Consider the following 21,634-nt stretch of genomic DNA (forward strand, 5'->3'; position numbering starts at 1 on the left):
CTATGGCTGCTTTCTGATAACCAGACACTTAGCTCAGGATGGAGATGAGAGAGATTCTTACACTGCACGGGGGACTTGAATTGCCTCTGTGGACAATAATTTTTTTTTTTTTTTGCGGTACACGGGCCTCTCGCTGCTGTGGCCTCTCCCGTTGCGGAGCACAGGCTCTGGACGTGCAGGCTCAGCGGCCATGGCTCACGGGCCTAGCCGCTCCGTGGCACGTGGGATCTTCCTGGACCGGGGCACGAACCTGCATCCCTTGCATTGGCAGGTGGACTCTCAACCACTGTGCCACCAGGGAAGCCTGTGGACAATAATTTTGTTTAGCTACCCAATAACTTTATCTCAGCTTGGCCCACTCTTAAATTCTCAGTAGATCAAAAGAGCTTAATAAAGAATGTCAGAAAACAAGTATTTTCCAAATTAACAAGAAAATTAATAAATTATTCGAAAGAAAAAAACCAAAACACCAGGGGAAATATATTAGAGATTTCAATTGGACAACCCTCACCTAAGCTGTTCTTCCTGTAAAATGCGTGTAGATCATGTATCTTGTATACATTGCCTGGGTCTCCACAGACGAGATCATAAAAATGTGTTTAAAATCTATTTTTCCTACAATAAGAATGTACGAAATGCAGCTGCAATGTCGATGCTGGAGAAGTGGTAAACACCGTGAACCTGAGCTTCAGCACAGTAATCCTCACCACCGCCCCTCCCCCCATTTCTCGTGTACTCACTGCATGCGAGGCCCTGTGCTAAGTGCTTCAGACACATTAATTTCCTCCCCATTTCAGCACCAGGAGGCAAATATTATCACCCCATTTGCAGGCCCTCCCTAGAGGGCTTACTTGGTGAGCCAGGATTTCAACTTGATTCTTCCAAACTCCAGTCTTTACGCTTAGCCTCTGCATTCTCCTGCCCCATGCTTTATTTCAAGTATCTCGCAAACCCATTCAATCCATTCATTCCCATCACCTTCAGCAAAAATCCCAGAATCCTTCCCAAATCAAACAAGGGCAGATAATGTAAATATGGAGTTCATTAACATTTTAAAAGAAATTGCAGTGCAGTCTAGATCAGAGTTTCTCAACCTTGATAACTACTCGTGTTTGGCTGGGATAATTCTTTGTTGTGGGAACTGTCCTGTGCATTGTAGGATGCTTAGTAGCGTCTCTGGCCTCTACCTACTAGATGCTAGCAACGTTTCTCCTCTGTCCCCAGTTGTGGCAACAAAAATGTCGCCAAACATTGCCAAATTTCCGCTGGGTGGGCAGGTGGGTGGAGGAAACTGCCCTCAGTTGAGGACCACCCCTCTAGATGTCCAGACCATCAGCACGCACTAAACATCTCGTACCTGCCCCACTAACTTTGCATTCTCTGCTTTGCAGACTCCTGCCTGGAAGCAACAGATCTGAAATTCCACAGTAGGACAGACAGCAAGATCATGGCCATAAAGAATTCAGGAATAGGTGATCCTTGGCAGGTTGGTTGGCAGCTGGCATCAGATTTAGGAATTTTTTCATATAGGTCAGTATTTTCTTGCAAAACTGTCTACTTTACCTCCCTTCACGCCAAGTCTGTTTATCTTATACAAAGTACTGTCTTGTTATGTTGCTATTAAAGATCATGCTTGTGAAGACTCTGAGCACTTAAAAATGCTCGTGACAATGAAAAAAGCAGATTAAAAGGTTGTATGAACATTGTGATGGCAACTAAAGTGACAAGAGAATGATGGAACTAAGGTACTGGGATTATGGGCAGTATTTTCCTCCTCTTTCTAAGTTTCCTGTAATGTAACTTCCATAATACCTTTCAAAATTAGAAAGTGAAATTTCAGGTGGTGTCCCCAGACATGGGTTTCCTCCCACCAACTACAGGTAGAGTCACCAGAACAGTTAACCCCACACCACACAACTACTACCTGGACTCCCTGAATTACCACCTAGATCCACAGTTTGATCTTAGATGACATCACCTGGATGACCTGTTCTATATCTGAATTACTGAGTTCATATAATGAAATTTATTATAACTCAAAAATAACTAAGTTATTTTTGATAAAAAATTAAGATTTATTCTTCCATTGCCTGATCCCATTTTTGAATCCTGCTGAAACCTACAGTACCTTGGATCCCTCTGGGGGAGGTGTGGGTCCCTGCTCCACCCCCCACCCCTTGAACCCCATTCTTCTGAGGCAGCCCTGATGCATGGGGTGGGCCCTCAGCAGCCATGTTTGTATTTTAGGTCCTGCCCCTAGACCCAGCTGGGGGCATGGGAACCTGGCCTGAGCTGGGCAAGTCAGGTTCTCTTTCTTAGAAATTCAGAATTTTGAATGAAGAGACCCAGGTCCTAGGGGTTGCTGTAGCTGAGTTATGTAGGGGGCAGTTCTCTAGAAAGTCCATAATAAACTCCTGCTACTTGGATCCCCAATTTCTGTTCCTTCTGAGATTTGGTTGGTCAACTTTCCCTGGGATCCTCCCCCTCCAAAAATAATAATATTATTTTATCTATCTATTTATCTATTTATTTATAAGCTGGCTCTAATTGATTTTTCTTTCTTTCTTTTTTTTTTTTTGTGGTACACGGGCCTCTCACTGTCGTGGCCTCTCCCGTTGTGGAGCACAGGCTCCGGATGCGTGCAGGCTTAGGAGCCATGGCTCACGGGCCCAGCCGCTCCGCGGCATGTGGGATCTTCCCGGACCAGGGCACAAACCCATGTCCCCTGCATCGGCAGGTGGACTCTCAACCACTGCGCCACCAGGGAAGCCCCGATTTTTCTTTCTTATAACTAAAAGAATCTTAACTCCTAGAGATTATATTTGAGATCTCTTTATTATTCATATAAATATTAAGCCATAAGTATTATTCTGATTCTCTTCCCAGTGATAATGTCCTGAAAATCTCACGTACCGTCTGCCGTGGTTGCATCTTAAAAGCGGGAATGTTGGCTTCAGTCAGACTTATTTCAAGTCTCACCTCTGCCTCTTTGAGCCTGAGTTTCCTTATGGGGTAAGTGGACACTTAACACTCAGCTGCAGGGCTACTTTGGGGTTTAAATGAGGGCATGCACGGGGCATGGCACACAGGATGTTTCTGTACACCCCACACGCCCTGCTCCTTATGTTCTGTCTCAAGCCAGAAGATATTGGTTCTTCTTTATTAACTCATGGTCCAAAAAACTAAATCCTATTTTGTAAAACAGTCTATATCTCTATACGCGCACTTCTCACATCGCTTTTCTCTCCCCAGATGCCAACACTTGATTTGAAGCATGTCCTCAAGGCTTTCTGTTTCCTAACCAGGATTTCCTGAGCCTTAGACGTGCTTGACAGGTTTCTTCTGACATAGAATTAGTGTCCTCACACAAGTCCCTAACAATACGTAGTGGTTAATGGGCTTGAAACATCTTTGGAAATGCTTTACCATTATCCCGTACATTTGGCCCAGGAATAATAATAATTTACTGAGGGCTTACTCTGTGCTTTGCTTGCATTATCTCATTTAATCTTCATGCAACTCTGTGAGGTAGGTAATACCATCACCCCCATTTTACAGAAGAGGAAACTAAGGCTGAGAGTAGTTAAGTAACCTGCCAGTGTCACATAACTAGTAACTGGTAGAGCTGAGTTCAGAGCCCTGCTTAACTGTTAACTATGCTAAATTACTCTGCTAATTTACTGCCTTTACATCACCTACGGTAAACTTCCTGGCCTGTTCTCAGTGTGTGATGAGCCAAGCATCAGGATGCACCTCTTCATCCTGGGTCCATAGCAAAGATCTCTGTATCTATGGGCCCGAGGGTCCTAACTTACAGCTCCTGGGGGCACAATATGCTGCTCTTTCCCCCAGAAAGACCCCATTTGTGCTGCCAACCTAAGAGTTACTGCTCCTTCTTTTCCTCGTCTCATTCACCTACATGCCATCTACACCTTCAGCTTCTTTGACTTCTGTTTATTGAGCACTTACTTTATACCACAAAAATGTCCAGAACCTAATTCACAATAAGTATTAGCTCTTGATTCCATCATTAAGATTCACACACACACTAAGCAGAAACTAACACACTATTGTAAAGCAATTATACTCCAATAAAGATGTTAAAAAAAAAAAAAAGATTCACACACACACACACAAAACCCCTCATGATGGCTCCCAGGGCCCTGTGTGAGCCAACCCCAGGCCATATCCCTGGACCACCTCCAACCCCTTTCCTCTCCCTCACGGGCTCTAGCACTACTGGTTGCTCTGTTCTTCCAAGAATACTCTCAAGCACGTTCCTCCTTCAGAGACTTTGCACTTATCATTCCTAGCTTGCTTACCCACTTCCTTCAGTCGAATATTCCTTAAAAATTGTGCTGTGCCCTTTTCACAAATGATCTCATTTTATCCTCAGCAACCCTAGGAGGTAGGTACCACATTAGGTTGAAACTGACAATATTTGACTGCTTGACTCACACGAAAGCAATTTCATATTGTTCAACCTGGTATAATCCTTACTTTACAGATGTAGGAATTGGAGCTTAAATAGTTTGGCAAAGGTCACACAGTTATAAAGTGGCAGAGCCAGGATTCAGTCTCAGACCGTTCTTATCCTGAAGTCCATGCTCTTAATGTCTAAAATGTACCATGTGCCTCCGAGACCTTCCCTGTTTCCTTCTTGGATTTTTGTCCTTCCATTTCATCCAGGAACACCTCTATTAAGCTGAGATACAGAGAGACTGAAACACTGATACTTCCACTTTAAGAGCCCAGAGCCTTTCAGTCAACATGAGTGCTGCCTACCTGGATATCCTGAGTCTCTGCTACCATCCAGCCCCAGGTGAGCCCAGGGTGCCGAAAAATGTGCTCTACTAGATTTGCACTTTCTGAAAAGTGAAGAGGAATTATGAGTGTTAGGTATTGGGCACCTGACCTAAAAACAGAGAAGTGACTCAGAAACTGTGGAAGGGAAAAGGAAGCCTGAGAGTTCAAAAACACTTAGAAGGCAAATAACTCTGTAATTCTCTCACCTGTTCAGCAGAAGCCTCCTTAAGAAGTAGGCATAGGGCCAGGGGTTTGGGCCTGTCTCTGAGAGTCACTATCAACACACAAACTTAGGGCCTTTAGGGAACGCCAACCACATCACATCTTCCCCCCAACCTCCCTGCAGTCTGCAGGCCAGATCTGGCCTAGGCTTGATTTTGTGGATGTCGTTTTGAATATCATTCCTAGATAATAATGTGTGTTACAGATTTTACCAGTTATGGAACACCTCCTCAGAAAAAAGTGGCTCCCATGCTCCATTTATCTCTCTGGGTTTCCAGTTTTACTTGGATTTGGGCTTTTCTGACAATTTAGTATCCTGCCGGGTCTTTAAGATTTTTAGAGTATGTCTTGTACACGGAGGGTAATTCCAGAGCCTCTCCCACCATATTATGAAAATGGAAGTCCATTCAATGTTCTCAAGCAGAGGAGTCGCTCACTATCAGACCTTTTGATTTGTTTTTTAAAGGATGGCCCTGACAGTTGTCTGTAGAATGGTCTAATTAAGGGGCGGAATCTAGAGACAGGAGACCATTTGAGAGGCCATCGCAGTGGTCCTGGTGAGAAGCAGTGTCCACTTGGTCTGGCCTGGGGAGGTGGCAGTGGAGGGACACAGAAAAGAACCAATTCAATAGGTATTGTTGAGGCATCTGTGCAAATAGTGCTGGCAACCTGCCTCTGTGGGTGAGCTGAGCAGGTGCTCTGAGAGGACCGTCCTACCATCTTGACCATACAGCTAACGGACCAAATGACCTCTGAACCCTTCCCAACTGGATGATTCTCACACCCGATATGGAACAACAGTGACACCTATGCAGTGTTTAATAGTTATGACCCGCTTCCACATACAGGGTCGTATTTGATCCTCATAGCAACCCCAGGAGGTACATATTATTTTTCCTATTTTAAAAATTAGAAAATTCAGGCTTGGAGAGTTTAAATGATTAATTCAAATACTAATCAGACCCAATAGATCTGGGGTTCAAATGCAGGTCTTCTAACTCCAGATCCCATCCAATCTTCTCTATTGAGCAAAAGTGCCAAGGAGACCATAATATTGAGAGGAACAAAATCAATGCTGTTATTTTAAAATAAATAAACATTCCATGTTATTAAATTGATGCAAATAGAATTATAGCAACAGCTGTATCTTAGTTCATACTCTGTGCCAAGAACTGATCAAAGCACCAACTATATGATCATGTTTGGTTCTCACAAGAACCCAGAGAGGTAGGTACTATTATTATCTCCATATTATACATGGAGAAACTGTAGGACAGAGGGAAGATCCCACATGCCGTGGAGCGGCTAGGCCCGTGGGCCATGGCTGCTGAGCCTGTGCGTCCGGAGCCTGGGCTCCGCATCGGGAGAGGCCACAACAGTGAGAGGCCGGTGTATTGCAAAAAAAAGAAAAAAGAAAAAGAAGTGCTATATCCATGGTCTGAATTCTTCTCTTTGTTTAACACTAATTTTTATTGGAGTATAGTTGATTTACAATGTTGTGTTAGTTTCTACTGTACAGCAAAGTGAATCAGTTACACATATACATATATTCACTCCTTTTTAGATTCTTTTCCTATATAGGTCATTACAGAGTATTGAGTAGAGTTCCCTGTGCTATACAGTAGGTCCTTTTTAGTTGTCTATTTTATATATAGTAGTGTGTATATGTCAATACCAATCTCCCAATTTATCCCTCCCCTGCCCCGGAATTCTTCTTTTACTTAAAACAATCCTCCACACCTAGAGGTTGCTTTATTTATTTATTTGTTTTTATTTATTTTATTTATTTATTTTTGGCTGTGTTGGGTCTTCGTTGCTGCGCACAGGCTTTCTCTAGTTGTGAGCGGGGGCTACTCTTCATGGCGGCAGGCAGGTTTTTCACTGCGGTGGCTTCTCTTGTTGCAGAGCACAGGCTCTAGGCGCACGGGCTTCAGTAGTTGTGGCACGTGGGCTCAGCAGTTGTGGCTCACAGGCTCTAGAGCGTAGGCTCAGTAGTTGTGGTGCATGGGCTTAGTTGCTCCGTGGCATGTGAGATCTTCCCGGACCAGGGCTTGAACCCATGTCCCTTGCTTTGGCAGGCGGATTCTTAGCCACTGTGCCACCAGGGAAGTCCCTAGAGGTTGCTTTATTTGGGCCTGAATCAGTATTTAATCCACGGCTCTGACAACAAGGTCTAGTTAGGACAGAATTCAAGCATCGACTGAGATCCACATGGACAAATGAACTCAGGGTCACTGTTGCATCTAGAAGGGTAGGAGCCACTTCTCTCTGTAGGAGCCCCATGGAAAGGAAAGGACAAGCACAGAATCCCAGGCTGTCTTGCTACTGGTGTCTGGTCGTGGTAGGGGTCACCAGTGGCCCTGAGTAAGTCCACCTGCCAGATGGTTGGATAGCCTACAGGGCTGTCCTGGGTTTATCTTCTTGGCTGCAAGCCTCCGAGCTCCTGCCCAGACTCGCATCAGGAGCTGTGGGATGTTGTCTGAGTTGCCAGATTCCATCCACAAGCAGAGACTGCTCACCACTGGTAACATCCAACCATTCAGCAATGAGCTTCCGGGCAATTCTTTCAAGAGACTAGATGGATACCTGCAGCCAGACTTTATCAGACTTACCAAAGTTTGACCTTATAAACAGTTCAGTTTTCCAGAGTTCTCTGGCTTGCGTGTGGTTGACAGCTGCACCCTGCCAAGTTCTGAGTCCAACTTTGAAATGTTTATCCTCCGCTACCTGCTCCAGAACACGAGGTGAGTAAGTGGCCTAGGCTCGTGGGCCAGGTGCGTGTGGGGCTGCCTGACACACAGGGTCACATGATAGCACAGATGGCCACCAGCCATGCTTCTGGGCTTTTAGCTCCGGGCAGTTTCCTTTATGGCTCTTCTGACAGGCTGTGACTTCGGTTGGTACCGGGGGACTGTGTCTTCTTGTACCTGTTGCCACCAGGAAAGCACTACGTATTTCGTGCCTCTAAAACACTCTACTTCAGTTCCCTGGGACTAAAGTGCAAGGACAAGGATAAAACAAACTTGAAGTCCAAATAGTTTTCCTGAACTCTAGTCAACAAAAAAATTACCAGTGCCTTCTAATTGTAAGGCATTCTTCCAGGAAGTGTGACGTGGCAGGGGGCGGGGGGGTGATACAAAGAAGTAAAAGTGGGTACAAATACGAAGTAAAAAATACGGTCCTGAGCTTCCCTGGTGGCGCAGTGGTTGAGAGTCCGCCTGCCGATGCAGGGGACATGGGTTCGTGCCCCGGTCCGGGAAGATCCCACATACTGCGGAGCGGCTGGGCCCGTGAGCCATGGCTGTTGGGAGAGGCCCGCGTACCGCCAAAAAAAAAAAAAAAAAAAAAAAAAAAATACGGTCCCTTTCTCATGCAGCAGAGGAGGCAGGCTGTGAAACACGTGCTTCCTGCGTCTCTCCTTCCCTGTGAAGTCTGCTCATCGCCCCCAACTCTGTCAAAAGTATTTACGGTAAACCACACTTGTGAGTGAGCCGTATAACATTGCTGTTTTCTAGTCAAAAAGGTAGAATGTCAGCAACTTCATTTGGTTCAACCTAATAATCAGTTCTCCCAAAGCACTTTACGTGTTCCTCTATTATGACCCTGTTTTCGATCTGTCTTGGGAATGATTAGGTATTTACATGACCTTGTCCTCCACTTGGCTACAAAACTCCTTGAGAGCATCTCCAGCTAGTACTGCACCTTACACAGAGTAGGGGAACAAATGAATAGGAAAGTATTCATGTGTGTGTGTGTGTGTGTGTGTGTGTGTGTGTTTCTAAGCAGTGTGCTGGTGTTGGGGATAAAAGGCTGAATCAGCAAGGGCCCTGCCCAGGATGAGCTCAGGTCTCAGTGAGACAGAAGGAAAATTTCACTCCATCAAGCAGGGTTTCTCAACAGCGGCATTATGGACATTTGGGATCAGGGAACCCTTTGTCGTGAGGGTGACTGTTCTGTGTGTTGTAGGATGCACGGCAGCATCCTTAGCCTCTACCCACGATATGCCAGTGGTATACCCTCCACCCCGCCCCCATCCAGCCTTGACAATAACATATCTCTAAACAGGGCCAAATGTCCCCTGAGGAACAAAATCAGCCCTATGGAGAACCACTGCCACAGATGAGCTAAGGTGGCAGGATGCCAGTGTAGCAGCTCAGAGGAAGTACCTGGGGTAAGTCTTGAATGACAAGTATGAACCAGCAAGGTGAAGCAAGGCAGAGGCCACTGTACAAGCCAAGACACGACAGCTTACCCGTACTTTACCTTGACTAGGCTCAAGTATGACCCGCATGTAAGTGAAAGGCAGTGACTTCAAACAAAAAAAAGCAGCCTACGTACTCTCTCATTAAAAAGTAGATCCCATCAAGTCTTGGTTTCTGATATAACTTTCTTTCTATAAATTCCTCTGCTTTCAGGAATGCTTGGCCCAAACATGGGACCTTGATGAATTAAGTGAGGTCACTCAGAAGTTTCACTGCTTGTGTGGAAGCAACGTCAGGAGTTACAATACTGTCTTCTTCTGGCAAAGGTACTTTACCGCATGTTTTCCTCTCTACTTTTTTCTTTTTTGCATTATATTTTTTAAGTGCTTTAATGAGATGTTGAACACATACAGAAGAATATTTAACATGCAAGCACACAGAGTACCAATGCAGCATGTAACCTCCATGCAGCCATAGACATAGACTATCACAACCATCTCTGAAGCTCACTGTGTGCTTCTGATATCATTCCCCTCTCTACCCCACAGAGGGGAAAGATTTTTGTGTTTACAGTTATTTATTCAACAGACATTTTACTGAATACCTCACTAGGCTATGGGCCAGGCTCTGTGCTATAGAGCAGTGAACAGAACAAAACCTTCTCCTCCCTTACTTAAAGCACTTTCACATCAACCATTCAATTTAATTTGATGTTCTCAATATCCCAATGAGATACCTATAAGCAATGAATAATTACTCTTTCCGCCACGTCCTTCACACATGAGGAAATAGAGGCTCAGACTGTTGACTTGTCCCAGGTCACATGGTTACTAAGTGGCAGAACTGGAGCAGGAAGCCAAATGGTTGTCTCCTTCCCATCCTCCTTCCATTACTCCACAGAGCCTGCTCCTCCCCTCCCCTCCCCTCCCCTGCACGCCTGACAGCAGATTCACTCCTACCAAATGCCAAGCTCTGCAACTTAAGCGAGGCAACTGCAGAGCCAGGAGATGCGCAGGATTCAGAGACCCCTAATGGCCCTGCTGGATTCAAGATGAACCAGACTGTGTGTTGGGGCAGGGAGAGAAGTCTCTGCAGTGAGACAGATCCCAGTGGGGGCAGACTTGTCCCCAGGCATTTGGGTCCATATCAAACCCCCATTTTGTTTTTTAATTTTTCTTAAATTTTAATTGGAATATAGTTGGTTTACGATGTTGTGAATTTCAGGTATACAGCAAAGTGGTTCTTTTCCATTATAGGTTATTACAAAATATCGAGTATAGTGTCCTGTACTATACAGTAGGTCCTTGTTTATCTTTCTTATATATAGTAGTGTGTATATATTTTTTATAAGATTTATTTTACTATTTATTTAATTTATTTATTTTTGGCTGCATCGGGTCTTAGTTGCGGCACGCGGGATCTTTGTTGAGGCACGCAGGATCTTTCGTTGCGGCACGCGGGCTTCTCTCTTTAGCTGTGGTGCGCGGGCTTAGTTGCCCCATGGCATGTGGGATCTTAGTTCCCTGATCAGGGATCGAACCCGCGTCCCCTGCATTGTAAGGCAGACTCTTTACCACGGGACCACCAGGGAAGTCCCGTAGTGTGTATATTTTAATCCCATACTACTAATTTTTCCCTCCCCACCCTTTCCCCTTTCGTAACCAACCATAAGTTTGTTTTCTATGTCTGTGAGTCTATTTCTGTTCGGTAAATATGTTCATTTGTATCACTTTTAACGATTCCACACATAAGTGACATCATATGATATTTGCCTTTCTCTGAATTACTTCACTTAGTATGATAATCTCTAGGTCCATCCATGTTGCTGCAAATGGCATTATTTCATTCTTTTTTATGGCTGAGTAACATTCCATTGTGTATATATATACCACATCTTCTGTATCCATTCCTTTGTTGATGGACATTTAGGTTGCTTCCAAGTCTTAGCTATTGTAAATAGTGCTGCTAAGAACATTGTGATGCATGTATCTTTTCAAATTAGAGTTTTCTCCAGATATATGCCCAGGAGTGGGATCGCTGGATCATACAGTAACTTTATTTTTAGTTTCTAACCTCCATTTTAAAGTTGCACCATATCAGACAAACAAAGCCATCTTTTTGCCTTTTACATTTGATTGAACAAAAAAGGTTATTTGTGGTTGGTTTAATGGTTACTTATGTTGGATAAAGTTGGGGCCATTTATTTAGGACTCAATTTCTACTTTACTTGTTGGTATTCTTTGGCAAAGGCCTTCCTGCAAACAAAAATATGGATGCCTCTGATGGCCCAGATGGCAGTAAGACAGCTCTCAGAGGCTGCTCAAGGCAAGACATGGCTTCCATCTAGTGTAGCAACTCTGAGCAGTTGGTAGTAACTATCCAGGGTGTTGTCTTGAGAAGACTTGAGGGCCGAAATAGAGTAGTGATCATGGGCACTGGAGAATGGATTGGGGACCCTCATGTCACATATTTACTAACCTGGATATAGCTTGTGATCAGCCAAGATTGACCAAGCACCAGTGAAGACCTCAGACCAGAAGGGTCCATGGTGCCCAGTATCTGGCCTCTTGGTGTGTGAATCACATACTCTATAAGGGAGGCAAAGATCTGGTCCCTGGTTCCTGACCCTTTCAATCAAGGACATAGCCTGATAGGAAAGACTCAGCTCCAGAACCAGATGTGACCTCTAGTGATCTAAAAAGAACTATATATTTGGTCTCTGCCCCCAGTTCCTGACACAGAGCTCCTAAATCCCTAGGAATTTCTTGGGTGACAGGAGCATCGTTTGTTCTAATGAGGTGACTCTTGGTGGGCTTCTGGATGGCTCAGGATGGGGGCTGGTCACTAGAAAGACCAAGTCACGATTAGAAGCTTGGAGTTTTCAGTCCCATCCCCACCATTCCTCTGGGGAGGGGAGAGGGACTGGAGATGAGTTAATAATGGATCATGCCTACATGATGTAGTCTCCATAAAAGATCTTCCGGGTTGGTGAACACATCCATGTGCTGGGAGGGTGTTGCACTCCAACTCCATGGGGGCAAAAGCTCCTGCACTTGGGACCGTCCAGACCTCAACCTACGTACCACTTCATCTGGCTGTTCACCTGTATCCTTTATTATATCCTTTACAGTAAAACAATAAATATAAGGAAGTCCTATGAGCCATTCTAACGAATACTTGAAGCTGAGGAGAGGGTCGTGGGAACCCCTGATTCATAGCTGGTTGGTCAGCAGTACAGGTGACAACTTGGGACTTGGGGCTGGCATCTGAAGTGGGGGACAGTCTTATGGGACTGAGCCCTTCACCTGTGGGGTCTGTGCTAGCTCCAGGCAGTTAGTGTTAGAATTGAGTTAAACTATAAGGTACCCAGTTGGTGTGCACTGATGATTGGAGAGTTGTCGGGTATAGAAAAACCTACCTGTCTGATATCAGAAGTCTGAGGAGTTGAGGAAAACAGGGGTTTTCCTGTAGTTCTGCTTGATCCATTCATTCATTCCACAAACATTTATTGCATGCTTTTCTGTGCCAGGTACTATACTGGTCACTGGGGATCCAAAGGCAACCACATCAGAGCCCCTGTCCTCAGGGAGCTCACTGTCTAGTGGGTGAGACAGATATCAAACAAATAGTAACACTACAGTGTAGTGCGGGCTGCGGTAATCTTGCTAGAGCTTGTTGACATGAAGGATCAGGGAAGGATGGCTGCCCATGGCACTGGGGACAGAAAAATTGTACAAGGACCAAGGAAGTTCTATTCTCCCCTGAAACATTTTGGTGAGACTGTTTTGTGACCTGTCTATGCTTGATGATACTAGGAAAGCAATTAGAGGCTGGACTCAGGGCCCCTTGGCATTAATGGACAGAATAGGTACCCAGGGCAGCTATATATATCCGGTTATGCAGGTTGTGGCCTGCACAAGGGCACCCAGATTAAAAGGGAAAGCGGGAGGAAGGAAGGGGTGATTTTTACTAATGCTTCCCAAAGGAGGCACCTTTTTCTAATTTGCCCAAGGTGCTGTTATTTGCCAGCAGAGAATCTGGGGAATCATCTTTTTCAATTACCCTGTGATCATGGATGGTAGGACTAACTGAGTTACCTTGTAACTGATGTCAACACATCTTAATAGCCCACGAACATTTCTTGGATCTAAATGGAAGGCCAATTCCCAAGTCTTGCTTTATTTTGGACACGGGAAGTGTTTCTTGACTGGTCAGTCAGGGTTCACCTAGGGGAAGCAGAAGCCCCTGTGAGTTCTGAGGTAAGGGATTTGTTATAGGAGGGAGACCTGACTTCCCTGTGGGAGGAGCTGGGGAGGTGAAGACCTGGAAGGGACTGGAGGGTCAGAGAAGGAGCCACCAAACATCCAGTCGGATAAGTTAAGTAGGTCCCACCACTGCGGAGGGACCGCAAAAAAGCCTTCAGGGAGGTTTTGCAGGGGGACTCTGCCCTGTGTGGGTCCCTCCTCCAGGGCTCTGCCACCAAGCATCTGAGGGAGGGTCTGGGGCTGCTGTTAGGAGGAGCTGGATGTGGAGTGGAGGAGAGTGAGGACAAGTGGGACCTGGCGCCTCTGTGTCTGCCTGTCACCGAACTTAACCCTGACCACCTTCTGAGAGTAATGGCCGCCACCCCACATTCATCTTCCAGATCTTTTACGAGTTCCTCCTTTGTCCATCTCTAACTCAGCGTTACGGGGAAGGGGAGCTGGGAGAGGTAGTTTCATTTTAGCCAAGTTCAGGGTACAAACCACCATGCTTGAAGGAAAGCGGGGGAGGGGTGTGCAGAATAAAGACACAAACACTGCAGAGTCCTTAGTTCAAAGCACCTGAGGTTCTGAGATGTGTGTGTAGCAGAATTGCTTGGGGAGATGTTGAAAGACAAATTCCCAAGCTCCAACTCTCAAGATTCCGAGGTCGCATCTGGGCACCTGTTTTAACAAGCTCTATAGGTGATACTGATGCACATAAACCTTGAAAACCACTGTCACCAACCTTACAAGCAAATAAATAGGTTATTAATCAATTCAACCCTCATGGCCTGCTGTTGAAAGCCCTCAATAACCTGCCATTTAGGGACCCTGGGACCGTGTCCAGATGTTGACACTACCCCAAATTCCCTCCTCAGCTGGACTTTGATTGGTCCTCCATCTGCATGCCTGCACCCTTTCAAAAGCAGATGAGACCTACTCTCCTGAGCTCTTCTCTGAGGGAGCTCGGTGTGGTGGATCGGCAGAGGAATCTCACCTGATACTGCCAAGGTGTCGATGGATTGGGAAAGCTGACATATGCTCCACCCTGCAAACTGGGTTTACTGGGAACTCACACAATGGATTTATTTCATTCAGATGATTACCATTAAACAGTATGCACCTGACAGTCCAAAGTGTGTGGGCATCTGTGCAGGGCACTATGTGAAGCAAGTGAAAATGGTGGGTACCTGCCTTAGAGGTCAGGGAGGACCAGATTCACAGACCCTCCCACGTTCCTTATTTGCCCTGGGGCTCTCAGACTCTCCCCTCAGCCACCTACGTACACACCACTTCCACTGGCTCCATGGAAACTTTTGACCCAAAGCTACGGGAAATGCCAGCCTCTAGCTGCCTGGGGAGGTAAGGCAGGCAACCCGATAAATCTCCAGGGGTGATGGGGCAGGGCCTGGAGTGGCCCAGCTAAGGTGCAAGGCTGAGCTGAGAGATCTCCCTGCAGAGCCCCATAGGGTCAGAGTCAAGGCCAGCATGTAGCTCTCCAGACCATCCCTTTCCCACACCTGTGTCTTCTGACTTTGTGACCAGAATCACAAAGAAACTGAAGCACATTCAAGATGCCCCTTTCCCCTGTCTTCTCCTAGTATTAGTCAGCAGTACTGACTGAACAAATCGGCGGGCTGGGGACCCTCACACGTTAAACCTGCCTTGACAACCCAGGGACCTTGATGAGGAATCCTGAGTTTCACCCTCAAAGGACCTGACTCAAAAGGTGAGACCAGGACGCTGCATTTTAAACGGTGCCACGAGGAAGTCCCATGCAGATGGTCAAGGACAAGATTCTGGAAAACATTGTCTAGGCAGGATGCTTGTGGAGGTGGGGTGGGAAGAGGAAGGGGCAGACCAGAATAAGACTTCACAGTCTAGGTGGGAAGGCAGATGGCACACAAATGAAAGAGACTTAAGGACAGGCAACATGCAGAGCCCCACAAAGACGCTGGGAGAAGGGAGAATTTACTTAGGTGCATTGATCTCTGTCTGTTTTGTTCATGGCTGTGTCCCCAGCAGGGCTGGGACTAGGGTGAGACAAGCGAGGCACCTAGGGCACAAAATTTAAGGAGGCGCTCACTCTCAGGTGACAGCCCTGCTCTTGCTGCTGCTAGAGGGAGCTGCTGCTTAAATTCTGCATCCTAGATATCTCGCCCTCCTCATTGCCCTGAAACCTACAATTATGCCTAGCGCATAGTAGGCACTCTGTAAATATTGGTTGGGTGAATGAATGAATCTCTTTAACAAACATTTACTGGGTGCAAACCATAACACTAGGTGTGGGCAATGGGGGAAGGGGTGGGTCCAGGAGAAAATGACAGCCTAGAAATGAATTGGACACAGATTGAGCTCTGAAAGAATTTTTAAAACTTGATCTAGTAAGGTGAGCAGGCTGGGAAATAAAAAATGCAAGGGAGTGAAGGCTGCTGGAAAGGGAAGGGTCAGGGGCAGGGGTGAGGGGGTCTAATCCATCTCTGCTGGATGACGTGCTCTGTGAGAGCTGAGACCCTGCCTCTTCTGACATAGCCCCGTTCCCGGCACAGGGTGGGCACTTAATATACATTCGTCAAATGACTGAATGGCAAGCAACAGCCTGAAAGGTCCAGAGACATGCCCCACTGTGCTGTGCACCTCTGTAGTTGAATCTAAGTCCAAAAGAAGCAAGCGCCTGGAATTCGCTGAGGTTAATAACAAAGGCTCCCTGACGACCCAGCCCAGCAGATCCCACACTTGGCTGATTATCAAAACCATCTGAGGCGTGTTTGGAAAATACTGACTCCCAGGCCCTACCCTAGAGGCGCCAAATCAGGGTCTTTATGGCGGGGCTCAGGAATCTGTATCTGAAACTCCCCAGTGCAGTTCATGAGCACCCGGCCTGGGGACCATCGCTCTAATCAGGAGACCAGACCCCAGCTTCTCGAGTGCACTTGGTGGGCTCAGCCTCCAGGAGTGGCCACAGCCCTCCCGCATACCCCCAAGTCTGTACTGTGGTAACATACACATGACATAAAATTTACCATCTTGACCATGTCAGTGGTATTAGTACATTCATAACATTGTACAACCATCATCACCATCCGACTCCAGAACTCTTTTCAGCTTGCAGAACTGAAATTCCCACTCTACTTCCACAGCTGGCGTACCTGGGAAGTTTAGATGTGTCCCACAGGGGGATGGGACATGTGACTGTGGGAAGGTCTGAAGGTGTGGGCCCACGGGGGCAACCTCAGCAGGCCTTGATTCCCTTCACTAGAAGAGGGCGCCGTGCTTCATGTTGCTCTTTCAGGCCGATTCCTTCCCCCAGATAATGATGAGGAATCAGCTGGGCAAAGAAAACCCTGGAACTCCCAAACTCAGAAGCATCCCTCAACTTAAAAAACAAGGGAATTGATGGGAATTCCCTGGTGGTCCAGTGGTTAGGACTCCGCAGTTTTACTGCCGAGTGTGCGCATTCAATCCTGGTCGGGGAACTAGGATCCTGCAAGCCATGTGGTGTGGCCAAAAAAACAACAACAAAAAAACAAGGTAACTGAAAGATTACCTCCTCCCTTCTAACACTGTCCACCTGCCTCCCTCATCTTTGCCCAAGGAGATGAAATGAGGCTGCTTCTTCAACTGCATCCAGCTTCTTATACTCCTAAAAGGCAGGAGTTGGCCAGAAGGTGGCTACTGAAACGCAAGGGCCATCTCATAGAGAACCTCTGCTTTAAAAAGAGGTCAGTTGTCAAAATGAACCAATTCAGAAGCATAGCCCCTGGAGGATCTCAAGCTGTAAGCAGTGGTAGGAAGGATGCTTGGGTCAGGCCCAGGAAGTGGATTAACAACCTTGTGACCTTTTTTTTCTCCCCCCTCGGCCTTGTGGTTTGCGGGATCTTAGTTCCCCGACCAAGGATTGAACCTGCGCCCTCGAACCTGCTGGACCGCCAGGGAATTCCCCCTTGTGACCTTTCTTTATCACATTCTTGTTAGTGGGTTTAGGCCTCCTTTACACAGTTGTCTGGGGGAAAAAATACCCTTTGTTTTGGAGGATTATGCAAACATTTTATAAGTGATTTACTGGCCTGTGTTTAACCTTTATTTAGTTGGTCCTGATTTACTTTACTAATTGATGCTCAATTCCGGGAAAAGCTCTGGTTCAAGGTTTACAGCCTGCCGAAAAAGTGATTAAGATGTGTCAACACACAGCAGGAAGATTCTCTTCACTGTTCAGGTGATAAGGGGCTTCAAATACATGAATGGCATCCACACAGAAAAGGAATTAGATTTCGTTGGGGTGGAACTCCACAATGGCAGAACTGGGATTAGTGGGATGGAAGCTATAGGAAGAAGTATCCACTTGGTACGAGGAAAAAACTTTTGAACAATTATAATTATTTTAAAATAAAAATGAAGTGCCCCAGGAGGTGGTGAGCAGCTGAGCACTGGAACCATTGAATCAGGGGGTGGAGGGGTCACCTGTCAGGATGCTGGGAAGGGTTTGAGCTGATGTCAAAGGAGATCCAACTCAGGTCTAGGATTCTGTGATGAATGTTGGGGCTAGAAAGTTATATACACAGAGTTACTCCCTGTCCAGGGCCAGGGAAATGCTTTTCAGACAGGACTAAGGAGAAAGGGTTTCCACATGGGAAGACTTGTTACAGAAAACATTATTTCAATGGGTAGTTAACAAAATAGAGCATGCATGTGAACTTATTTACAGAATGGAGATGGTGTTATTCACGTTGGTCACAGGGCTGCTGTAAATACTGAGACAATATGGGGATGTGCTTGGAACAGAGCCTTAGCTCAGTAAGTGTTCGAGATTATTAATAGATTATTTACAATGCGTAAAAGTTAGCTGGTCAATTTCTTTCTGAGGACATAGTCATTAGATGGCTACTGAAATAACTAGGAATCTATAAAAATTGACTGTGGTATATTGCCCATGGTAGAGTAGGAGGAGATAGGTTTTGGGGTTTAGAAACTAAAACTTGGTTAATATACCCACTTCTCCAATCACAGGAGATAGTAACTATCTGTAATGCCATATTCAAATACAGAATACAGTAACTTGCGTTACCTAGCATACAGTTTACAGTGTACATTTACCTCTTTTGCATATAGATGGGGACATATGACATAAGTATTTACATGCATATTTATAATTACTCTAATTCCTTGAAGTTAGGAAGTTAAGCAGTGAAAATATTCTTATAAAGTTATAAAATTGGTCCCTACTAAAACATCACTTCTCAGGTAATACTACTACCCCCTACTTCTTCTGTGATAGGGCTTTAAAAGTCCAAGTAAAGTGAAAAATGTTATGATTTATAATTTTGTCAGAAAATGTATGCTGAGAAAAATAACATATAATTCATTCTCTAAGAATTAGTGCATGTTTGGGACTTCCCTGGTGGCGCAGTGGTTAAGTGGTTAATCCGCACTCCCAATGCAGGGGGCCCGGGTTCGATCCCTGGTCAGGGAACTAGATCCCACATGCATGCCACAACTAAGGAGCCTGCCTGCCGCAACTAAGACCCGGCGCAACCGAATTAATTAATTAATTAAAAAAAAGAATGATGCTTGTAAAACAAGAGAATTAGTGCACATTTGCAGTGATAACCTAGACTTATTAAACCTAAGAAAACATATTTTAATATCATTTAGTTTCATTTTTCAATATGAAGTTCCAATCAAACTTTTTCCCCCACTGATTACAAAACTGTGATTCTCTAAGTGAATTCATATTAAATGCTCTTGCCTGGTAGCAATTATCCTCAGATGTGGGAAGAGAAAGAGAGGGAGTGTGAGCAAGCACCAGCGACCTTTCTCAACTGTTGCCTAATTCTCTAGCTAAGTAGCAATGCGAGACAAACAGATCCACTGTCCTTTCTTCAAAGTCTTGTGAAATAGAAGCAGAATGACATTTCCTTTACTAGAGGAGGCCCTAAAAAGTTACCCGGGTTCTTTTACCAGAATTTTGCTGGAAGAGTTTGTGCGATTAGTTTTAAGTAGACAGCAACATTCAGATCAGATACTTCAAGACACTTCAGAGTTCAAACCTCACCGTGACTTTTTTTTTTTTTCGGTACACGGGCCTCTCACTATTGTGGCCTCTCCCGTTGCGGAGCACAGGCTCCGGACGCGCAGGCTCAGCGGCCATGGCTCACGGGCCCAGCCGCTCCGCGGCATGTGGGATCTTCCCGGACCGGGACACGAACCCGTGTCCCCTGCATCGGCAGGCGGACTCTCAACCACTGCGCCACCAGGGAAGCCCTCACCATGACTTTTGATTGCCATTTGAATGCATTCTTAGAATTTCAGAGCTAGAAAACCATTCTAGAAAATGGTCCCTGGGGGTCAAACTTGTGTTGCTTTTGGTCAAATACATTTGGAGGCAATCCTCTCATTTAATAGGTAAGAAAACTGAAGAGAAAGTGGGTAAGTGATTTTCCCTAGACAACAGGAGATTAATGGCTTGATTGGAACCATGACCCAAGTCTCCCGGAATCACCTGAGGATCTACAAAAACTGATACTCCCTGATCCTACTGATGTCTCGGTCCCACCTCCAGAGTTGCTGACTTAATTGGTCCTGGGTGCAGCTGAACTGGGCATTTTGAAGAGCTCCCCAGGTGATTCTAGCATGCAAGAGATTCACTGATCTTTCCTAATTTTTGCTCTTATGAAGGAACCTATATCACTTTCCACTACAGTCCTTCTTCCTATCCTTCCACTTTTTCCTCACAGTTAATCCTAGTGTTGCCATATCCCAGCAATTATTAAAGCCCACTGCCTGGAAAGGTGAGGCTGTGTGACCTCCAATGGGCGGAAGGGGGTGGGAGGGCTGGGGACAGTGCGGGGGTGATTCAGAAGGTGTACGAAACCACAGAACAGCGGGCACCTAGTCCGCCCGGCCTTCTTATACTAAACAGATGGTGAATTTCAAAGCCGAATGTACGAGGGAACCAATGCCATACACCCAAATTTAAGTTTAAATATTCTCCATATGTTCGGGTTTTGAATTCTCTCCTGGAGCAGCAGGCAGCAGAAGCTAACCACCCCGAGTCCTAGCAGACAGCAAATGTCTCTTGGAGCTGAAAACTGCCAACTGCTCTGGTGATGGGAGCATGAAGCCAGGCCCTGGACCAATCCATTTCACCACCTGCTTGCTTGTCCCTCAGCTGTGAGAGGGTCTTTTCATTGCATTTAGTTGGGTGTGTAACAATGAGTGTTGGACGCTGTCCTAGATGGGCAGTGGTGAAAATTTAAATTTAGAAATTACTCTTTCCTTTTGAGAAAAGTGATCAGTACAAGGAGAAAAACCTGTTCCAGAAGCCCGTGCCCTTGTGCTGGGCTTGTGGCCACAGTGATCAAAATGACACAGAAGTTCTCCGCCCCACCTTCAGGGCCACCAACTTCAGGCCCTCAGATCTCGCAAGAAGTTCTGCCCCCGCCTCCTGGAGAATGCACCAATCAGGACTGGCGGCTGTAGTCCCCGCTAGGCTGGAGGATTCCCCTGATGCTGTGTTATGCTGCAGGCTTCCTCAGAGGGGAGCTTTGTGTTCTCACCACGTGGGAAACGGAAGTGCTGGCTTTCCCATAAACAACCAACCCGGCAAATACCTGACCCTTCTGGTCATGTGCATGCCAGATCTGGCTGCACAGAAGGTAGCTTCCATCTTTCTGAAGGATACGAGGCTGCAGTGATGAATACCCACTCCTTTCTCGTAAAGGCTTTCACCCCAGTGTTTCATACGATTCTGCTTTCCTTTTCAAACCATGGGAACCCAAGAGTTCACTTTAACTATGTCCAAACTCTCTTTTTAGTTTTATCCAGTCATTTCTGGGACATACATTACACCGTTTCTTGAAGGGAAGGAAAATAGAGATGGTACTTTATACCTTTGGACACAAGAACTGGAGCACCTCTCTCCTTGTTATCATGTATTAATTTTGTGGCATATTCTAGGACCATAACACAAGGCACTTTGAAACTACTACCAGTTAAAGTTTTGAATTAGATATAAAATAGTTAGAGGCCAGGTTGCTCCACCGTTTGGCTTAGGGGGCTGGGGAATCCATTTCTAAAACATTATTAGAGAAGGGCTTCTTATGTGATTAATTCTGGGCAGTGGACACAGGCAAATAAGGTTCCCACACTCTACGACCTCAC

The 21,634-nt window shown here is 45.8% G+C and overlaps 1 protein-coding gene across 3 annotated transcripts in view; it reads left to right on the top strand.

Annotated features, from left to right (window-relative positions):
* Positions 1 to 21,634, top strand: part of KLF10 (KLF transcription factor 10) — a 112,960-nt gene that overhangs the window by 67,798 nt on the left and 23,528 nt on the right. For 2 of the 3 annotated variants that reach the window (XM_079901395.1, XM_079901396.1), the window contains 5 exons: positions 1,392 to 1,530; positions 2,887 to 3,012; positions 4,690 to 4,822; positions 9,094 to 9,199; positions 9,444 to 9,556. The gene's annotated coding sequence lies outside the window, so the exon portion shown is untranslated. Of the gene's footprint in view, positions 1 to 1,391; positions 1,531 to 2,886; positions 3,013 to 4,689; positions 4,823 to 7,893; positions 9,200 to 9,443; positions 9,557 to 21,634 lie in introns of those variants that run through there. The other variant, XM_079901397.1, reaches the window with a different exon arrangement.

The sequence above is a fragment of the Stenella coeruleoalba genome, assembly GCF_951394435.1.
Source record: "Stenella coeruleoalba genome assembly, chromosome: 17".
NCBI lineage: Eukaryota > Metazoa > Chordata > Mammalia > Artiodactyla > Delphinidae > Stenella > Stenella coeruleoalba.